Consider the following 17,973-nt stretch of genomic DNA (forward strand, 5'->3'; position numbering starts at 1 on the left):
TCAACTGAAAGGTCCTCCTCGATAATACTCAGGATCAAAAAGAATGAAATCTTGCCATTTGCAACAGCGTGGATGGAACTAGAGGGTATTATGCTGAGTGAAATAAGTCAGTCAGAGAAAGATAAATATTATGTTTTCACTCATATGTGGAATTTAAGAAACAAAACAGATGAACACAGGGGAAGGGAAAGAAAAATAAGATAAAATCAGAGGGAGGCAAAGCATGAGAGACTCTTAAATACAGAGAATAAACTGAAGGTTCCTGGAGGGGTTTGGGGCTAAATGGACGATGGGCATTAAGGAGGGCACTTGTTGGGATGAGCACCAGGTTATATGTACGTGACGAATCACTAAATTCTATTCCCGAGATCATTATTACACTATATATTAACTAACTTGGATTTAAATAAAATTTAAAAATTAAAACAACAAAAAAAAGAAAAGTCCTTCTCCTTACACGGGCTGGCTTCACAGGCGTGTAATGGGGGCAGTCCCCCAGGGCCCACGCTCAGAAGGACCTCACGTTTGGTATAACACTCTGCTGCCCCTTATCTCCCATCGGGCCCTGCAAATCAGGTAGCTGGTCCCACAGGCATGTCATACTTGTGTCTGTGTAGGACTAAGGGTTAAGGCAGCAACTAAATGCTCGGGGTCTCAACTTACAAGGCAGATGCCTGATCTGTTCACTACATCAGACAAAACTCGGCAGAGAATTCTCCCCCCTCCCTCCCAGCCCCCCAGCACACGCACAAGCACAACCCCGGGCTTCCCCCTTGCACAACTGCCAGTCCCAAACTGTAGCTCCGTCACATCCGGGCAGGACCACGCCATCACTTGGAGAAGCTAAAGAGTATTCCATTGCATTTCAGGGAAATAAATTAGGACTCAGCAGACAGGCTTATATGCATTTTTACCACGGTTCAGTGAATGCAAGAGAAAACTTCAAAATGAGAGTGAACAAGTGTAAGTTACGTTCTTTAGCAGACTTAACAACCACCATCAGAATAAGACAGAAAAGTCAAAAAGGAAAGGGAAACGACATTACACAAGATGAAAAACTGCCTTGTAAGGTGGCTGTTTAAGTGAGGGTTAAGGAGGTTTCAGTGAGGTCTCATTAAGCAGAGCCTCTAGGACATTTCCTGCACATAATCCTCCTTTGCTCCTCAAAAACCCTCTTTTGTACACTCTTCTAGTCTTGCCCAGTAAGTTACAACCTTAAGTGGCGTTGACCCCTCTGTTTACTTCAATGTCCCAAATCCATATGTTGGAGTCCTAACTCCCAGTGCCTCACAATGTGACTGTATTTGGAGACAGAGCTTTAATGAGGTAATTATGATAAAATGAGGCCATATGGCGGCCCCTACTCCAACATGACTGGTGTCCTTACAAGAACAGGAGATTCGGACATAGACGGGTACAGAGGGAAGGCCATGTGAGGATACAGGGAGAAGCTGTCTAAAGCCAAGGACAAAAGAGTCCTGAGATTGATTGATTGATTGATTGATTGATTGATTTAGAGAGGCAGAGAGAGAGAGGGAGAGAGAGAATCCCAAGCAGGCTCCACACTGTCAGCACGGAGCCTGATGTGGGGCTCTAACTCACAAACTGCGAGATCATGACCTGAGCCGAAACCAAGAGTTGGATGCGTAACTGACTGAGCCACCCAGGTGCCCCCCAAAAAAGAGTCCTCAGAAGACACAAAACCTGCCAACACTTTGACCTTGGACTTCCAGCCTTCGGAATTGTGGGAAAATAAACTTCTGTTGGTTAAGACACCCAGTGTGAGGTACTTTGTTATGGCAGCCTGAGCAGAATAATGCAGCTAACATCCTCAGAATTCTGGTTCTTGCACAGAGGCAAGCCTGGGCCTCCCACTGAAAAGTCTTTTATCAGAAGACACCTGAAAGAGGCATCTCTTCAGGAATCTGGTGCTTAGAAGCTTTCCACAGGCATTCAGCCAGGTGTCTCTTCTGGGGATTCGCTGCCTGTGTGTAAACAGAAGCCACTGTACTCTGTGGAAAGAAGGAGGGTATGTATTTGGGTGTCATCAGTCACTCAGGCCAGCCCAACGTACCAAACTGCTCACATACTTCTGGACCCCGTTCCAACCTCAAGAAAAGGCTTTTCTTAGTTGTTTTCTTAGTCCTTGCCCTGAGCAGCAAAGCCCACGCAAAGTCGGTCTTCTGCCCAATGTCCAGGCTGAATTAGCACCCCAAGTTCGCATAAACTGCTGGTCTACTTGTATGCCCTAAGGAAGTTCCAAGCCAAGAGTTGGAGATAGAGGATGTGTCTTACCATCTGGGTATTTCTAATTCCTGGAAGAATTATGTGGTGTCATGAAATTGGGCTCAAGGTAGGACTGACTTATTATAGCATTCCTAATAACATTTCCACAGAGTTCTCGCATTGCCAACACTGTGTTAAGCACATCACATACATTTTTTTTTCTCCCAAGAAAGATTTCTGTAACACAGAGGACCCAGACTGCATCGAGAAAAGCGGCAAGAATCAGGTCCATGTCAGGGAAAGAGCTTTGCCAGGTGATCAAATGCTTTTTCCATCACATATCAACTGCTTCTCACTGGATATGCACCTGTGTACCTGGACCATCAGGTACATAATAACCCCTATCTCCTGAACCCACCCTCTCTAACATGTATTATTCAAGAGTAATAGTTTTTAATGAATTTAATTACTTATACCCTGTCTTGTGAAAAGTATTTAAGACAACTCCTAGATGGATATATTGCATATGGCAGGATAGCATTCACTGACTCAGTATGCACTGAGGACGTCCTATGTCCCAGGCACTGTGCCAGGTCTGGAGAAACAGCAAGAAACAAAGCCATGAAGTCTTTATATCTACGTACCTACACAATTTCTGGAGCTCCTCATGTCTTCATGTGGATTCAGATTACTACCTGGTGTAATTTAATTCTAGCTTAAAAAAACATCATTTACTTACTCATACAGGGAATATCTGTTAGCAACACATTCCATCAGGGTCTTTGGGTAATATCCAGGGATATGTTTATTTCACCTTCATTTTCATTAGTAGTTTTGCCAGATAAAGAGATCTTGGCTTACATCTGTTTTCTGTTTGAGTATTCTGAAGCTTTCCCTCCAGGGCCTCTGGTCTCCTTTGAATGAGAAGTCAGCCATTCATAGTTTTGTACTGTATTTGATGAGTTGTTTTCCTCTTGCTGTCTTCAGGATTACTTCGTTTTTGTCTTTTTTTACAAGTTTATTTATTTTGAGAGAGAGAGAGAGAGAGAGAGAGAGAGAGAGAGAACCACCAGGGGAGGGGCAGAGAGAGAGAGGAACAGAGGATCTGAAGCAGGCTCTGTGCTGACAGCAGTGAGCCCGATGTGGAGCTTGAACTTACGAACCGTGAGATCATGACCTGAGCCAAAGTCAGACATTTAACCAACTGAGCCACCCAGGCACCCCTCTGTCTTTGCCCTTAAGCAGTCTGTTTATAATGTGTCTAGGTGTAGTTCTTTTTGTATTCATGATATGGGAATTCATTGAGCTTTTGGGCCTGTGGGTTAATGCTATTCATCAGATTTGGGAATCTTCAGTCATTATTTATTCAGATATTTTCCACTCTTTTCTCATCTCTTTCTGAGACTCCCATTACATGTATTGTGGTGTGCTTAATATTGTCCCATGTCTCTAAAGATCTGTTTTTCTTCTATCTTTTTTCTCTGTTTTGCAGATTATATCCTTTCTACTGCTTTATCTTCAGGTTCACTGATTCTATCTTCTGCCATCCCACATATGCTCCTGGGCCCACTAGTGAATTTTTCGTTTTGATTATTGGTACTTTTCAGTAATCCAGTATTTCTGTGTGGTTCCCTTTTATAGTTTTTATTTCCCTGTTGAGATTCCATATTTGTTTAATATCAGATTTTCCTTTAATTTTTAAAATATGGCTTCCTTTAGTTTCTCGAACCTATTTTAAATAGCTGTTTTGAAGCCTTAATCTGCTAAATTCAACATCTGGTCCCACTCAGAGTCAATTTCTATTCACTGCTTTTTTTTTTCTGAGTATGAGTCACACTTTGCTATGTGTTTGCATGTCTTATAATTTTCTTTCTTTCTTTCTTTCTTTTGGTGAAAACTGAAAGTTTCAGGTAATATTTGTTTTAGGTAATATTTTAGTAACTCTGGGTTCTGATTTCTTTTCCTGAGGGTTTCATTTTATCATTTGACACTAATCTGCACTTGAATGGCAGAACCTCTCTTCCCCACATTTGTGTAGCTACTGATATGTGTGTGTGTGTGTGTGTGTGTGTGTATGTGTAGGTTTATTCTTATTATTTTTATTTCTTAGCCTTATTTCCTAGGGGTTTCCCTGCTTCTGTGTGGCCCAATGGTCAGCCAGTGAATTTGGGCAGAGGTTTTTCTCCAACACCACAGGCCCGTGAAGCTTCCATCCCGCACATAGATGCGTGTGAGGGTTGGGGATGGCGTCTGAGGTTTAGCCAGTGCTAAATTGCTTTGGTTTTCACTTTCTGCTGGGCTGTCTGGGGTCTCTCATGCACATGCACATAGGTTCCCAGGAAGTCGGGGATGTGTGAGAGCCCATCTCAGTCTTTCTACGGCTCTCCCATTCCAAGATTTCCTATTAAATTTATGGCTGGTCTGTTGCTTACCCCAACCAGGAGCACATTGTCACACCTGCAGTGCAGTGAAGTTTCCCCATTAGTTTCCTGCCAAGTCCTCTGTTATTGTCCACACTGCAGCCTTTCGCCCTCTGCCCAAAATTGATTTGCTCCCTTTGGCAGCAAACTTGTTTTTTTGTTTTATTTTTTCTGGTCACCCCTTGCTGATAAAGCTGGGGACAGAATTGGGGAGGAGGGCAGGGATAGTAGCAGAACAGACAAAAAGGCTACAGGCGCCGCCATTCCTTCCTGAAGCTCTAGCTATTTTTCACGAGTAAATGCTTCTCAATTATTTATCTGCCTTTGGCCAATTTCCAGGGCCCAAAAATGACTGGGTTTTTGTTTGGTTTGGTTTGTTTTTTCCAGTTTTCAACTTGTTCTGTGGGGAGTGGGTTCTCTGGACCTTCTTATGCTGCCATAGCTGGAAGGTTGGCCTCCAAAGTGCTTTTTCTTAAACATTAAATGGGATGGAGCATAAATTTCCCAGTTGTCCACTTTCTCCACTTCCCCCAGAGCCCTACACTTGTTTTGCTTCATTAATTTAAATTACCTGCCTGACCCTCGAAGGCATTTGAGCTTATGAATTATGGTGCACAAGGGTGACAGCTAGATAATGTCCTAAAAGTGTAATGGAATGTGCAAGTAGTGCTAATCCTTCCACAAACACCTGCCTTACTAAAAGGCCTGTGTGCCAAATTCTCTGAGATAGAAACCCATTCAATAGGAAGTCCTCGTCTTCAAAGGCCCTAACACCCTGGGAGAAATGAGGAGCATGGATACAAAGAGGTAGCTCACAATGTAATGCCTGCAGTACACGATACACACGGGAATGTTCTCTGTAGGCTGGGAAAGACAAGAAATGATTTCCTGAGTTTATGACATACACACCCTTTACATGGCTCAGAAGGTTTCTTTTCAATTACTAAATATTACCTAGGTATTTCTCTTTTTTTAATTATTGTTTTTAATGTTTTTATTTTTGAGAGAGACAGAGAGAGAGAGAATGCAAGCAGGGGAGAGGCAGAGATAGGGGGTCAGAGGATCTGAAGCAGGCTCAGTGCTGAGAACAGAGAGCCCGATGCAGGATTCAAACTCCCTAACTGTGAGATCATGACCTGAGCCGAAGTAGGATGCTTAACCAACTGACTGAGCCCACCCAGCCTCCCCACTTAGGTTACTTTTACTTAGGTACTTAGAATTAACTTGCTTCAGCGTGGAATATTATGGAGTGTTAGCGGTCACCTTGCTGTTGGTGATGGAAAGTGGAGGGTGAACAGAATCAAGAACCAGACATAGACTCTAGTCCTACCTCTACAACTGCTTAGCTCTGGGACTCTGGGCACATCATCTACCATTTTAAGAAAGCAGCTCCTGCCTCTGTAGAAGGAGGAAGAGTTGGGGAAAAGTAAATTTGCAGTTCAAATGTTGTGTGGAAGGTAGCCTTTTTCCTACAGTCTTGAGATGATCTTCTCTTTGTTCTCAGGTAGGTAAGGATTGGTCACCAGATTTGCCCAAAGCAATAATCCTCAGAATGATTAAGTAGGGCCCCTCAAGGTTTCTGAGTTTATTTTAGTAACATGTATTGAAAACCTGATGACAATTATGACATCTTTACTGGGGCTTGGGGGGAATGTTACTCATATAAGCACAAAAGGTTGCACATAATCTCAGGGGACTGACACACCCCGAGAAACCCAAGTTAAAGACTCTTGAGAGAAAATGATGGAAAAGAGATCACAAAGAGCCTCAAATTCTTGGATTCAACTCTGGCTATTGTAAGCTTCTCATTCGTTTTAGAACCAAGTAAAACAAAAGTGAAGGTTCGAATTAAAAAGTAACCTAGAAAAGTCTGTTCTAGAAAAATGAAAATTGTTTATGGCTGAGAAAGGCAGGCTAGAGAATAAGAAATCCTCTCTTAACAGACTCCCCAGGCCAAAGGAGGAATGGAAAATTAAAGACATTAATACTTCCCATAGCAAAAGAAGGAAAAACTGCAGGAAATGATTAGTAAGACTGCAACAGCAATTATAACCAAAGACAGGAAACTGAACCAGGGGGGCTTATCTCATTAGTTAATTTGAATGCAAAACTACAGGGGAGTGTTTGGGCTTGGATGCCTCAAGAAGGCTTTCATCCTTCCACAGCAAGAGTACTCTGAGATCATTTGAAGAGTCACAAGGCTCCATCATGCCTCTTCTTTTTGCCCTCCTCCTTTGGGAAAATGGAGAAAAGATTCTGCCAGGTTAAGCGAGCGTTTTGGTTTTTTTTTTTTAAGTATCTTCCACTGTCTTCTTCTTCTTCTTCTTCTCCTTCTTTTTTTTAATATTTATCTTTGAGAGAGAGAGAGAGAGATGGAGTGCAAGCGGGGGAGGGGCAGAGAGAGAGGAAGACACAGAATCTGAAGCAGGCTCCAGGCTCCGAGCTGCCAGCACAGAGCCTGACGCGGGGCTTGAACTCACGAACCATGAGATCATGACCTGAGCCGAAGTCGGAGGTTTAATCAACTGAGCCACCCAGGTGCCCTAGGTGAGGATTTGTTGTTTGAACTTCTAGAACATTTATGTTTGATGTTCATTTTGAAATCTAGACTAGATACTTTTATAGAGAACCTGCTCAAGACCTAGGGTAAAAACGTGTCTGATAGAGACCCACACTGAGGATAAAAGAGCCTGAGCCCAGGGGCCAGCAGGTTCCATGTTTGCTTTCACGTTTAATGATGTGTGCTGCCCAGAGCTGGTGTGTCAAAGGTCAGAGGTAGCCAAGTACCCAGGGCAGGGGCTGTCACGGTCACAGGCAATACTGTCATTATCTGCGTGCAGTACTACAGCTGCATTTAGGGGCTCCCTTGGTCACTTGGCAAGGGGTATGGCATCAGATGCAGAAGGACAGAACCCACAGCGCTTAAGGACTTTGGGAGAAAAACTAAAATACAACAGCCTGCGTGTTGGCACCCAGAGCTGTGCTTTTGCTATCTAGAAGGTCGTCGAAGCAAGCAGCACCTGAGTGTGGTCTGAATCGTCTGGTAGTGGTGGATAGTGCCACGCAGGAACGCTTCCAGAGAGTTTCCGTGTCATCTCCGTTCCGTCCCCCAGTAACACGATTTCTGGATCAGATACAGCGGATCGGTCCATTTTAGGCAGCTCACTTGGAAGTTTTAGCGCCTCTACATGGATATTGTAGTTAAGACCACCAGTGTTCATAAAGTTTCCATCCGTTTCATTTGTTTTGAGTTTTCCACCAGTCACTGATAGGAGAAGCAATGGGGAGGCTGAGCGAAGTCTCCCTAAACACGGCCCTATCTTCTCTCGAATTCCACGTTTGCACATCCATCTGCCCACCTGAGCTCCACTTGAGTGTCTAATCAGGCATCACAAATTTAACAAATCTAAAACAGAACTATTTTTTTCATGTTTGCCTATTTATTTTTAAAGCGGGGGGAAGGGCGGAGAGAGAGGGAGAGAGTGAATGTCAAGCAGGCTCCACACTGTCAGTGCAGAGCCTGATGCTGGGCTTGATCGCACCCACCGTGAGATCACGACCTGAGCTGAAATCAAGACCCTCAACCGACTGAGCCACCCAGGTGCCCCCAAACAGAACTCTTGATTCTCTCCCCAAACCTGCTCCTTCTCCAAGTGTTCCTAAGGGAAAAACTTGGAAGTGCCCTTGATTCCTCTTACTGCCTCCCATGCCACATCCTATCCATGTCCCCTGACAAATTCTAGGCTCTACTTTTGGGGTCCGACCATCTTTCACGACCCCTTCTGCTACAGCAAAGTCCAGGCCACTGCTTCTCTCACCTGGAATAATGCAAGACCTCCCCTGGTCTACCTTGACTCTCTACACACTATTCTCCACATAGCAACAGTGGTCCTCTGAATGCTAAGTTAGATCCTAACACCTCCTATTCAAAATCCTCCAAACATCCCATCTCTCTCTGAACTTAGTTGGTCCTTGCCATAGCCTGTGAGGCGGTGTTCCTAGCCGCCGTCCTGCCACCCTCTCCCTCAGCCCTTGCCCTCCAGGCTGCCAGCCTCCATGCTGTTTCCACAGCACTCCAAGATCACTCCTACCTCGGGACTTTTGCACATACTGTTTCCCCTGCCTGGAGAGCTCTTCCCAAATCCCTCAATACCTGCGAGGCTCACCTCCTCACCTTCCTTCGGGTCTCTGCTCAAACATCATCTCATCAGAGGTGCCTTCCCTACCACGCTGCCTAAAATAATAACACATTTTTGTCTCTCCCTTAACCTTCTTTGGTTTTTTTTCATGACAATATCATTACCTAACATTACTATATATCCTATGTTTTTAAAATTATTTATTTGAGTGAGAATTTTTGTCTTGTTTCCCCGCCATGTCCTAGGACCAAGAATGTGTCTGGCATAGAATAGACATTCAATAAATATTTTTTGAATTAATGTTACTGGGTATTCTGCCTAAGTAGCTGTATACTGGTAATGCTTATTTTCTTTTACATAGTGAAATATCATACATACGAAAGTACATACAATGCATATGTATGATTTAAAAAATAAGTGGATACCCATGTATTACCAGGAAGTGTATCAACAGTATCTTCTGAAGTACCAAAATAGATTTCAGACCAAGTCAAGTCCAAATTCTTTCACATTATGAGTCAGTTAGGACTCTCTTTGATGTAAATATCAGAAAAGCTAACTTAAACTGGCTTAGACAATAAGGAGATTTATCATATAAAGCCTCATTAAGGAAGAAAAGAAAGAAAAGAAAGAAAGAAAGAAAGAAAGAAAGAAAGAAAGAAAGAAAGAAAGAAAGAAAGATCCAGAGGTCAAGGGACCTTTAGGCAATGGTTAATCCAGTGCTTAGAAGATGTCATCAAACAGGGCACCTGGGTGGCTCAGTCGGTTAAGCGTCCAACTTCAGTTCAGGTCACGATCTTGCAGTTCATGAGTTCAAGCCCCACGTCGGGCTCTGTGCTGCCAGCTCGGAGCCTGAAGCCTGCTTCGGATTCTGTGTCTCCCTCTCTCTCTGCCCCTAACCCACTCACATTCTGTCTCTGTCTCTCTCAAAAATAAACATTAAAAAAGAAGGTGGCACCAAAGAACTGTTTCAATCCTTCTCTCCATTCTGCCTTCATTGGGATCAACCTCATCCTAAAGCTAGCTCACTAATGGTGACAAGATAACTGCAGACAGATGCAGGCCATACGCTCTGTTCCATGTCTAAGAGAGAGCAGGTATGCCTTTATCAAGGCATCATAAGCTAGAGATGCTGAGAACACTCTGATTGGACCTTCTTGGGTCCATGGATCACCTCTGGACCAATCACATGCCTAGGGAATGCAATGTGCTGACTAGCTTAGCTATGCTCAAGGGCTCCAACCTCGGAGCCCCAGGTAGAAACATGTGGATCCTCCAGCAGAAATCAGGGGCTGTTGGAAAGGCAGTAATGCAAGCTGGGGTGGTATTCATGAATGTCTACTATACCACTGTTCGCCAAAGAGCCCCTGACACCTGGAGTTCAGAGCCAATTGTATCTAGCTGTAGACAGTCTAACAAGCTCAGCGTCTGCTCTCACAGCCCACGGCAAGGGGCAGAGACTCAAAATAGATAGATTGGCGAAAACAGGCAGTGGCACCAAGTAGACACACGATCCCTAAGAACATGATCATTTAGCCCTAAGGGGAAAAAAACCACAGTGGCTCATTGGTGACAGGACTGGATTACACCTCCTAATGCAATGGTAATATTATGATGACCCTACATCCAGTGGACAATGGTTAGAAGAAAAAGGATGTTTAACGGATTTTGAAGAGATTCTATCAAAATAGCGACTATTATAAGGTAGACACTCCAAGAGATAAGTTTCAGTCCTCCCAAATGAAGCCAACTAAGTGAGCTGCTGTTAGCTGTAATCATCAAAATTATAGTGAGAGGAGAGCCATCTTTTCAATGGGTTTAGGGAATGTCTACCTATTCCAGGCCTATTATTAAAAGAAAATCGTAGCAGTTTAATGAGCAAAATGAGTGGTTGGGGTTTTGTTTTGTTTTGTTGTTTTGCGGGGGAGGGGGGTTGTTATTGTTTTTGTTTTTCATAAAAAGAAAGAAGTAGTCCTTTTCAAACTCAAAAGCTAAAAGGGGGAACTTAAGCTTTGGCTCACTATCTTTCCGACTTCTAGTAAGAAGTATGTTGGGGGCGGCTGGTGATTCAGCTGGTTAGACGTCCAGCTTTGGCACAGGTCATGATCTCACAGTTCATGAGTTCGAGCCACATACTGAGCTCGGCGTTGACAGTGTAGAGCCTGCTTGGGATTCTCTCTCTCTGCCCCATCCATGTGCTCTCTCTCTCTCTCTCTCAAATAAATAAATAAACTTTAAAAAATAATTTTAAAAAAGTACGTTGGAGGTAGATATTTACTTTATACTTACTGGGAACCTGAATTTATTTTAGCTTGAATGTCCCTGACTGCATTTTGAGCAAGGAGGCAGTGGGGAGCATGGCCCACAGGTTTGCACATGGAGAAATCAAGACACGAACTGATGAAATAACTCACCTCTGGGGCTCTGTGGGTCCACTCGATGGCAGAACTTCCAATGTTGGTCCAACTCTTATTTGTGTGAGGCTGCTGATTTTGTTTTCAAGTACTAAAAATAAAAAAGAGAGGACTCAAGATCTGAGAGTAAAGAGGAGCCAGGACTCTACATGGGGACTCTGCATATGGGATTTTGTTCCATTTGAAAACTCACTGCAACGTCCCACCGTCCATAATCACTTTTTTTCTTTAAATCTTTTACTTCTTCCATTAGGCAGACTTAATTAAGAGTAGAAATAGAGGCACATGGGTGGCTCAGTTGGTTCAGCGTCTGAATCATTGTTTCCTCTCAGGTCATGATCTCACAGTTCGTGGGTTTGAGCCCCACGTTGGGCAGTACAGAGCCTGCTTGGGATTCTCTCTCTCTCTCTCTCTCTCTCTCTCTCTCTCTCTGCCCAACCTGCTCATGCTCTCTCTTTCTTTCTCTCTCTCTCTCAAAATAAAATAAGTAAACTTAAAGAGAGTAGAAATAGCAGGCTGTTCCCCAAGGGATACAATCTGAGAGCCACTTGAGAAAGGTGTTCACTCTACATTCTCCACCACCATTATGAAGTCCCACCAGTAGCGATTACTGGCACGGAGGTGGGAGGGACAAGGTATTTTTCCACTTTCAGGGGCCTCCTAATAAATGGTATATATTCCTGAGAGACCTGATAAGACCTCCAGCTGCAAGAAGCAAGCTGAGAAGGGTATGTGGAAGAGAAGTAAAGGGAGCAGAGTTAGACCAGCTGGTTACTTTTACCTTAATCCAGCCTTACTTACTATTGGCCTTAATCCCCCACCTTTCTGAGTCTCCCTAATCTGGAACCCTCCACCTAAACTGTCATTCCAGAGCACTGCAACCCTTGCCCTCCCTCTCTCCCAGGCCCTGTATGAGTCTGCTTGGAATGCCACAACAAGGTCCCACAGCCTGGGACGCTTAAATAACAAAAATTCACTTCTCACCATTGTGGAGACTGAAGTCTGAGATCAACGTGCGGACGGGGCTGGTTCCTTCTGAGGCCTCTTTCCTCGGCCACCTTCTCTTCATATCTCCACAGGGCCTTCCCCCTTGTCTGGGTCCCGATCTCTTCTTCTTTTTTTTTTTTATTAATTTTTTTTAATGTTTATTTATTTTTGAGACAGAGAAAGACAGAGCGTGAACAGGGGAGGGTCAGAGAGAGGGAGACACAGAATCTGAAGCAGGCTCCAGGCTGTCAGCACAGAGCCCGACGCGGGGCTTGAACTCACAGAGTGTGAGATCATGACCTGAGCCGAAGTCGGATGCTTAACCGACTGAGCCACCCAGGCGCCCCTTCCGATCTCTTCTAATAAAGATAGCAGCCACACTGGATTAGGGGCCATCTTAATGAGCTCATTTTAACTTAATTACTCTGTTAACAGCGGTCTCCAAATTTGGGCACATTCTGAGGTACCAGGGGTTAGGGCTTCACATGTGAATTTGGGAAAACCCAAATCAGTCCACAACAATATCTGGCCTTAACGAGTCCCCTCAGGGGCACCTGGGTGGCTCAGTCGGTTCAGCATCCAACTCTGGTTTCAGCTCAGATCATGATCTTACAGTTTGTGAGTTCAAGCCCCACATCGGGTTCTGTGCTACCGGTGGGAAGCCTGCTTGGGATTCTCTCTCTCCCTCTCTCTGCCCCTTCCCCACATGAACTCCCTCTAAAAATAAATAAACTTTAAAAAATAAATAAAGAGTCCCCTTAAAGTCTCTTGGCTCCTTTTCTGAAATATTGACCCTGAATCCACTTCAAATTTACTGTAACAGGTTTCTTTGAGGCAGAATTTTCTAGTCTGAACGGCACCCCTCCCCGCCCCCCCAGCCTCCCAAAAACATTAGGCAGGACACAGTATGTTTAAACTTGGAGGCCAACCTGCCTGCAACTTGTGAGTTTGTTTGCTTGAACAACTGGGTTCCATGCGGGAACTATCCCACGGGACAACTGTCTGGATTGGGCCTCTCTGGTGACAGGCACACTAGGATTTCTGAGGAGCTGTGGGCCCAGGCGGAGAGCTGCCTCCTGCCAGCAGCTGACCAGAAACAAGGGCAATTGAGAATTAAAGGGAAAAATTGCCCCAGCACCGAAATAAAAGCAAAGGCCCTTGCTTCCTCCCCTGGTTGCATCCTGGGGATCACAGAGATCTCTACGGCAGCTAGCCCAGCTCTCTGATTGAGGCCGTCCCTCAGGCTTTAGTTCTGAGGGATACCTGGCTGCATACCTTTGTAAAAGAACGGCCCTGTGTCAGGTTTGGACTGTCACTGAGCACGGGCTGGAGGTATTTGTGGACTGCCATCACTCCAAGGCCCTATGGTAGGAGCAGCTCCCGGCTTTCAGCCTCTTCTCTGAGCTGTGTGACCACACCCTGATTCAGATAAATGGCCTCTCATCCCCCCCGCACCCCACCCCATGCCTCGGCCCCAGTACCCTGGTCACTGGGCTGGTTTCGGAATCCAGAAAGTACGAGGTAAATTCTACACGTATTCCATCCACTCAGTGGCCACCACGCCCAGGGGTGTCCTCTCCACTGTTCAACCTGGAGAATTTAGGGCTGGACGGCAGTCCTGTGCAATGACCTTGAATCAGGGCCTCACAAAACAGTGTGCAGGCAGTCTCAGTAGTTCACGGACGCACCCTTAACTAACCCAAGAAAGCAACCTTCCCTGTGGAAGAAAGGAATACCATCTCCTTTTCTGGAAATCCCTAAAAATCGGCGAGAGGTTCATCTTGTTTGAGCTGGAGGACATGGGACTCCAGAGGGGACTGTCTCCTGGGGCCCGGCGTTCTCCTTGGATCTGCGCCCAGCCCCCTAACACTGGTCAAGCTCAGCAGGGACTCCTCCTCCGGACCTGGAACCATGTCCCTCAGTTGTGATTGCTCTGGACACCGTGGCCTCTCCCCGACCCGGCTCCCGTGCTGTTGGGGTCTCGCTGGTCCAAGAACACTGACCGTGAGCTTTGCTTGCAGTGACCCGCTGGTGATACCACACTCTGCAGATCTCGTGCTCTGAGATGCTAATGCTCTGCCCACGCACGGGTTCCCGTGGGCCCCTGTAAGGGGCAAGATACATCAGTGACTCAGAATCGACTCGACTCTCTAGACTCATCCACCGTGTCCTTTCCTCCTGGTTGCCATCACACTGGCTGACTGCACTGTCAGCAATCACCTTCCTGCTCCCTTGCATTTGCCCACCAGCCTCTGCCCTCCCTTCTTGACCCCCTAGTCTCTTCCTTACCCCCTTCCGTCTGGTTTCCGTGTACTGCAAGTCAGTTTCATTTTAGAAATGGCGAGTTAATTCCATGTGCCAGGTGCCACGGGGGAACGAATGCACGGCCCTGGCTACAGAGAGATGAGATCCGTGGGGTGCACAGAAACAGCCACGCCACCAGGCAGAGCAATCCAAGCCCTGTAAAAAGAGAAAGAGGAAGAAAGGAGAGGTAGTTGTTTGGGGGACACTCAGGAAATCGCCATGAAGGAGGCAGCATTTAAGATGAGCTTCAAGGACCAACGAGGTCTTTGACAGGCCAGGACGTGAGTCATCCCTACAAGCGGGGCAGGTGGGGGGCGGGGGTGGGCAGGGGCAGCACAGAAAGTATCCAGGCTGCAGAAGAAGGGAGAGATTTGAGGGAGGAGGGGATGTGGGGATCAGATGGAGAGGAATGTCGCCCTGGAGAGGCCGGCTGAGCCTGGTGAGCCACTGAGTGAATGAGCAGGACCCACTGGGAGGAGTATTTACAGGTCAGTAACTTCTCACCGACTAGGCTTTGTTCCAACTCGACTGCCTAGTAATCACAAAGGAATTGAATCATTCTTACAATTGCGAGATCCCCAAGTTCTTTTATGTCAACCTTCTTGGTCCTGGGGCGTGCGTGAAAACTGAAAAAGTGTAATTCAGGGGGCTCATAATGAGTCAGTGATTTCAGAATCTGCATGTGAGCGGGTCAGGAGTCTTCCTTGTGAGTCTCCCCTGAGGAAAGCGTGAGCACCTGCCAGGTCATCCAAGCCTGGGGAGCGGACTGGGGTGCTGCCCGCCCCTCCCCCAGCCCCTCTCTGAAAGCCAGGGGCTGCTCCAGCAGCAGCGGTGGGGGGGACCTCGGGCCCTCCCACCTCAACCCCTCTCCTCATCGGCTCTGACTTGGGGGAGAACCGGGTCATCACTTGACCATCCTGAGACGGCTGCCAAGAAGGCTCTGTCCCCGGAGGCCAGTTTTGGCTGTTCCTGGACGGCAAGCGCGGGTGAAACGGAAGGCGGTGGAGATGGCAAACGATGAGTCAGGGGATAGCGATCAGGGCTATATCCCCTGATAGCCCTGAGGAGGGTGGTCACCACAGGCTGCTGCTGAAATGTCACACCGCGCTGGCACACGCCGGTCCTCCTGTTTCGGTTACTGGATACTTTTTCCCTTATTTAAACATATCCAGTCAATGCCATCCTACAGGTATGCCTTCACTGGGCAAGAAGACAAAAGCTATATGTTTTTAAAATACATTTAAATATGCTTTTCCCTCTGCAAGCCAATGTATATGGCTTTTTTCTTTTCTTTAAATGTTTATTTGTGTATTTTTGAGAGAAAGAGTTAGAGAGCAACCACGGGAGGGGCAGAGAGAGAGAGGGAGAGAGAGAGAGAGAATCCCAAGCAGGCTCCATCTGTCAGCAGATCCCCATGCGGGGCTTGAACTCATGAACCATGAGATCATGCCCCGAGCTGAAACCAAGAGTCGAACATTTAACCGACTGAGCCACCCAAGTGCCCCTATGGTTTTTTTTTTTTTTTTCAATTAATTATCTGAAATCTACTTTGCCAAAAATCATAGCCTGTCATCTTATAGCCTTGTTTTAATAATACACTGCTCTTAGCGGTGCCTGGGTGGCTCAGTTGGTTGAGAGTCCAACTCTTGACTTCAGCTCAGGTCATAATCTCATGGTTCGTGGGGTTGAGCCCTGCGTCGGGCTCTGTGCTGACAGCTCGGAGCCTGGAGCCCGCTTCAGATTCTGTGTCTCCCTCTCTGTCTGCCCCTCCCCTGCTTGTGCTCTCTCTCGCTCTCTCTTTCTCTCTCTCTCAAACATAAATACACATTAAAAAAAATTTTAATAATAATAATGCACTGCTTTTATAGCAACTCTACCTGTCAGGCAGTGTCCCTGAATTGGCAAAGGTTTTTCTTGTTTTTTGAAGAAAGCTACAGGTTGGGGATCAGGAACCATGTCCTTCCTCTGGTTCTCTTGGAGCTTCAGTTTCTCCATCATCTACTTAATGAATTAGTGTTGGAAAAACATTCTGAGACAGAGGCATGAAAACCACTATAGGGCCAGAGGTACGGAAGTAGCTCATCTTAAGCAAAAGAAGCATTCCTGTGTGCAACATAGGCTTTTTTTTTTTAACATTTATTTTTGAGAGACAGAACATGAGTGGGAGAGGGGCACAGAGTGAGAGGGAGAGGGAGGGAGGGAGGGAGGGGGAGAGAGAGAGAGAGAGACAGAGAGAGAGAGAGAGACAGAGAGAATCCAAAGCAGGCTCCAGGCTCTGAGCTGTCAGCACAGAGCCTGAAGTGGGGCTTGAACCCAAGAACCGGGAGATCATGACCTAAGTCAAGTCAGATGCTCAACTGACTGAGCCACCCAGGTGCCCCAAAAACAGTCTAGTTGCTTAGAGATACATTAAATTGAAAAAAAAATCTTGACCATGTCATCAACATTCCTTGAGTAAATGTAGCTAGTGTTTTGTAAGGATATTCTTTTAATGTCCCTTTACCTTGGGCAAAGATTCTCATGCATATGAATCACCAGGGGACTTCCTCCTCACCCAAAACTTGGACCTTATGAGACTTTGCTCTTCAAAGTGTGGTCTTTATGAGAGCATCATTGGCATGCCTTAGGAGCTTATTAGAAATGCAGGATCTCAAGCCTTACTCCAGAATGCATCAGGACCTTATTTTAACAAGATTCTCAGGTGATTTGTATGCATATTAAAGTTGAGAAATATGGCTTTAAGTGCAGAATATTTGAAGTCTTTTTTTTAAATTTAATTTATTTTTTTTTAATTTACATCCAAGATAGTTAGCATATAGTGCAACAATGATTTCAGGAGTAGATTCCTTAACGCCCCTTACCCATCTAGTTCATCCCCCCTCCCACAAACCCTCCAGCAACCCTCTGTTTGTTCTCCATATTTTAGAGTCTCTTATGTTTTGCCCCCCTCCCTGTTTTTATATTATTTTTGCTTCCCTTCCCTTGTATTCATCTGTTCTGTGTCTTAAAGTCCTCCTTGGGGTGCCTGGGTGGCTCAGTCGGTTGAGCGTCCAGCTTCAGCTCAGGTCATGATCTCACGGTTTGTGAGTTCGAGCCCCACATCAGGCTCTGTGCTGACAGCTCGGAGCCTGGAGCCTGCTTCGGATTCTGTATCTCCGTCTCTCTGCCCCTCCCCCACTCACACTCTGTCTCTCTCTCTCAAAAATAAATAAACATTAAAAAAATTTTTTTAAGTCCTCATATGAGTGAAGTCATATGATATTTGTCTTTCTCTGACTGATTTCACTTAGTATGATACCCTCTAGTTCCATCCACGTAGTTGCAAATGGCAAGATTTCATTCTTTTTGATTGCCAAGTAATACTACATTGTGTATATATATATATCACATCTTCTTTATCCATTCGTCCATCGATGGACATTGGGCTCTTTCCATACTTTGGCTATTGTTGATAGTGCTGCTATAAACGAGGGGGTGTATGTG

At 45.6% G+C, this 17,973-nt stretch overlaps 1 long non-coding RNA gene across 3 annotated transcripts in view; it reads right to left on the minus strand.

Annotated features, from left to right (window-relative positions):
• Window positions 1-744: 744 nt before the first annotated feature.
• The window catches only part of LOC132695092 (uncharacterized), a 29,136-nt gene continuing 11,907 nt past the window's right edge, over window positions 745-17,973 (minus strand). For 2 of the 3 annotated variants that reach the window (XR_014137890.1, XR_014137892.1), the window contains exons 2-4: window positions 14,476-14,646; window positions 11,200-11,290; window positions 745-2,012 (exon numbers count right to left, since the gene is read on the minus strand). This is a non-coding gene — a long non-coding RNA (uncharacterized LOC132695092). Of the gene's footprint in view, window positions 2,013-11,199; window positions 11,291-14,189; window positions 14,291-14,475; window positions 14,647-17,973 lie in introns of all 3 variants that reach the window. The other variant, XR_014137891.1, reaches the window with a different exon arrangement.

The sequence above is a fragment of the Panthera onca genome, chromosome B4 (genome assembly GCF_046562875.1).
Source record: "Panthera onca isolate mPanOnc1 chromosome B4, mPanOnc1 haplotype 2, whole genome shotgun sequence".
Lineage (NCBI taxonomy): Eukaryota > Metazoa > Chordata > Mammalia > Carnivora > Felidae > Panthera > Panthera onca.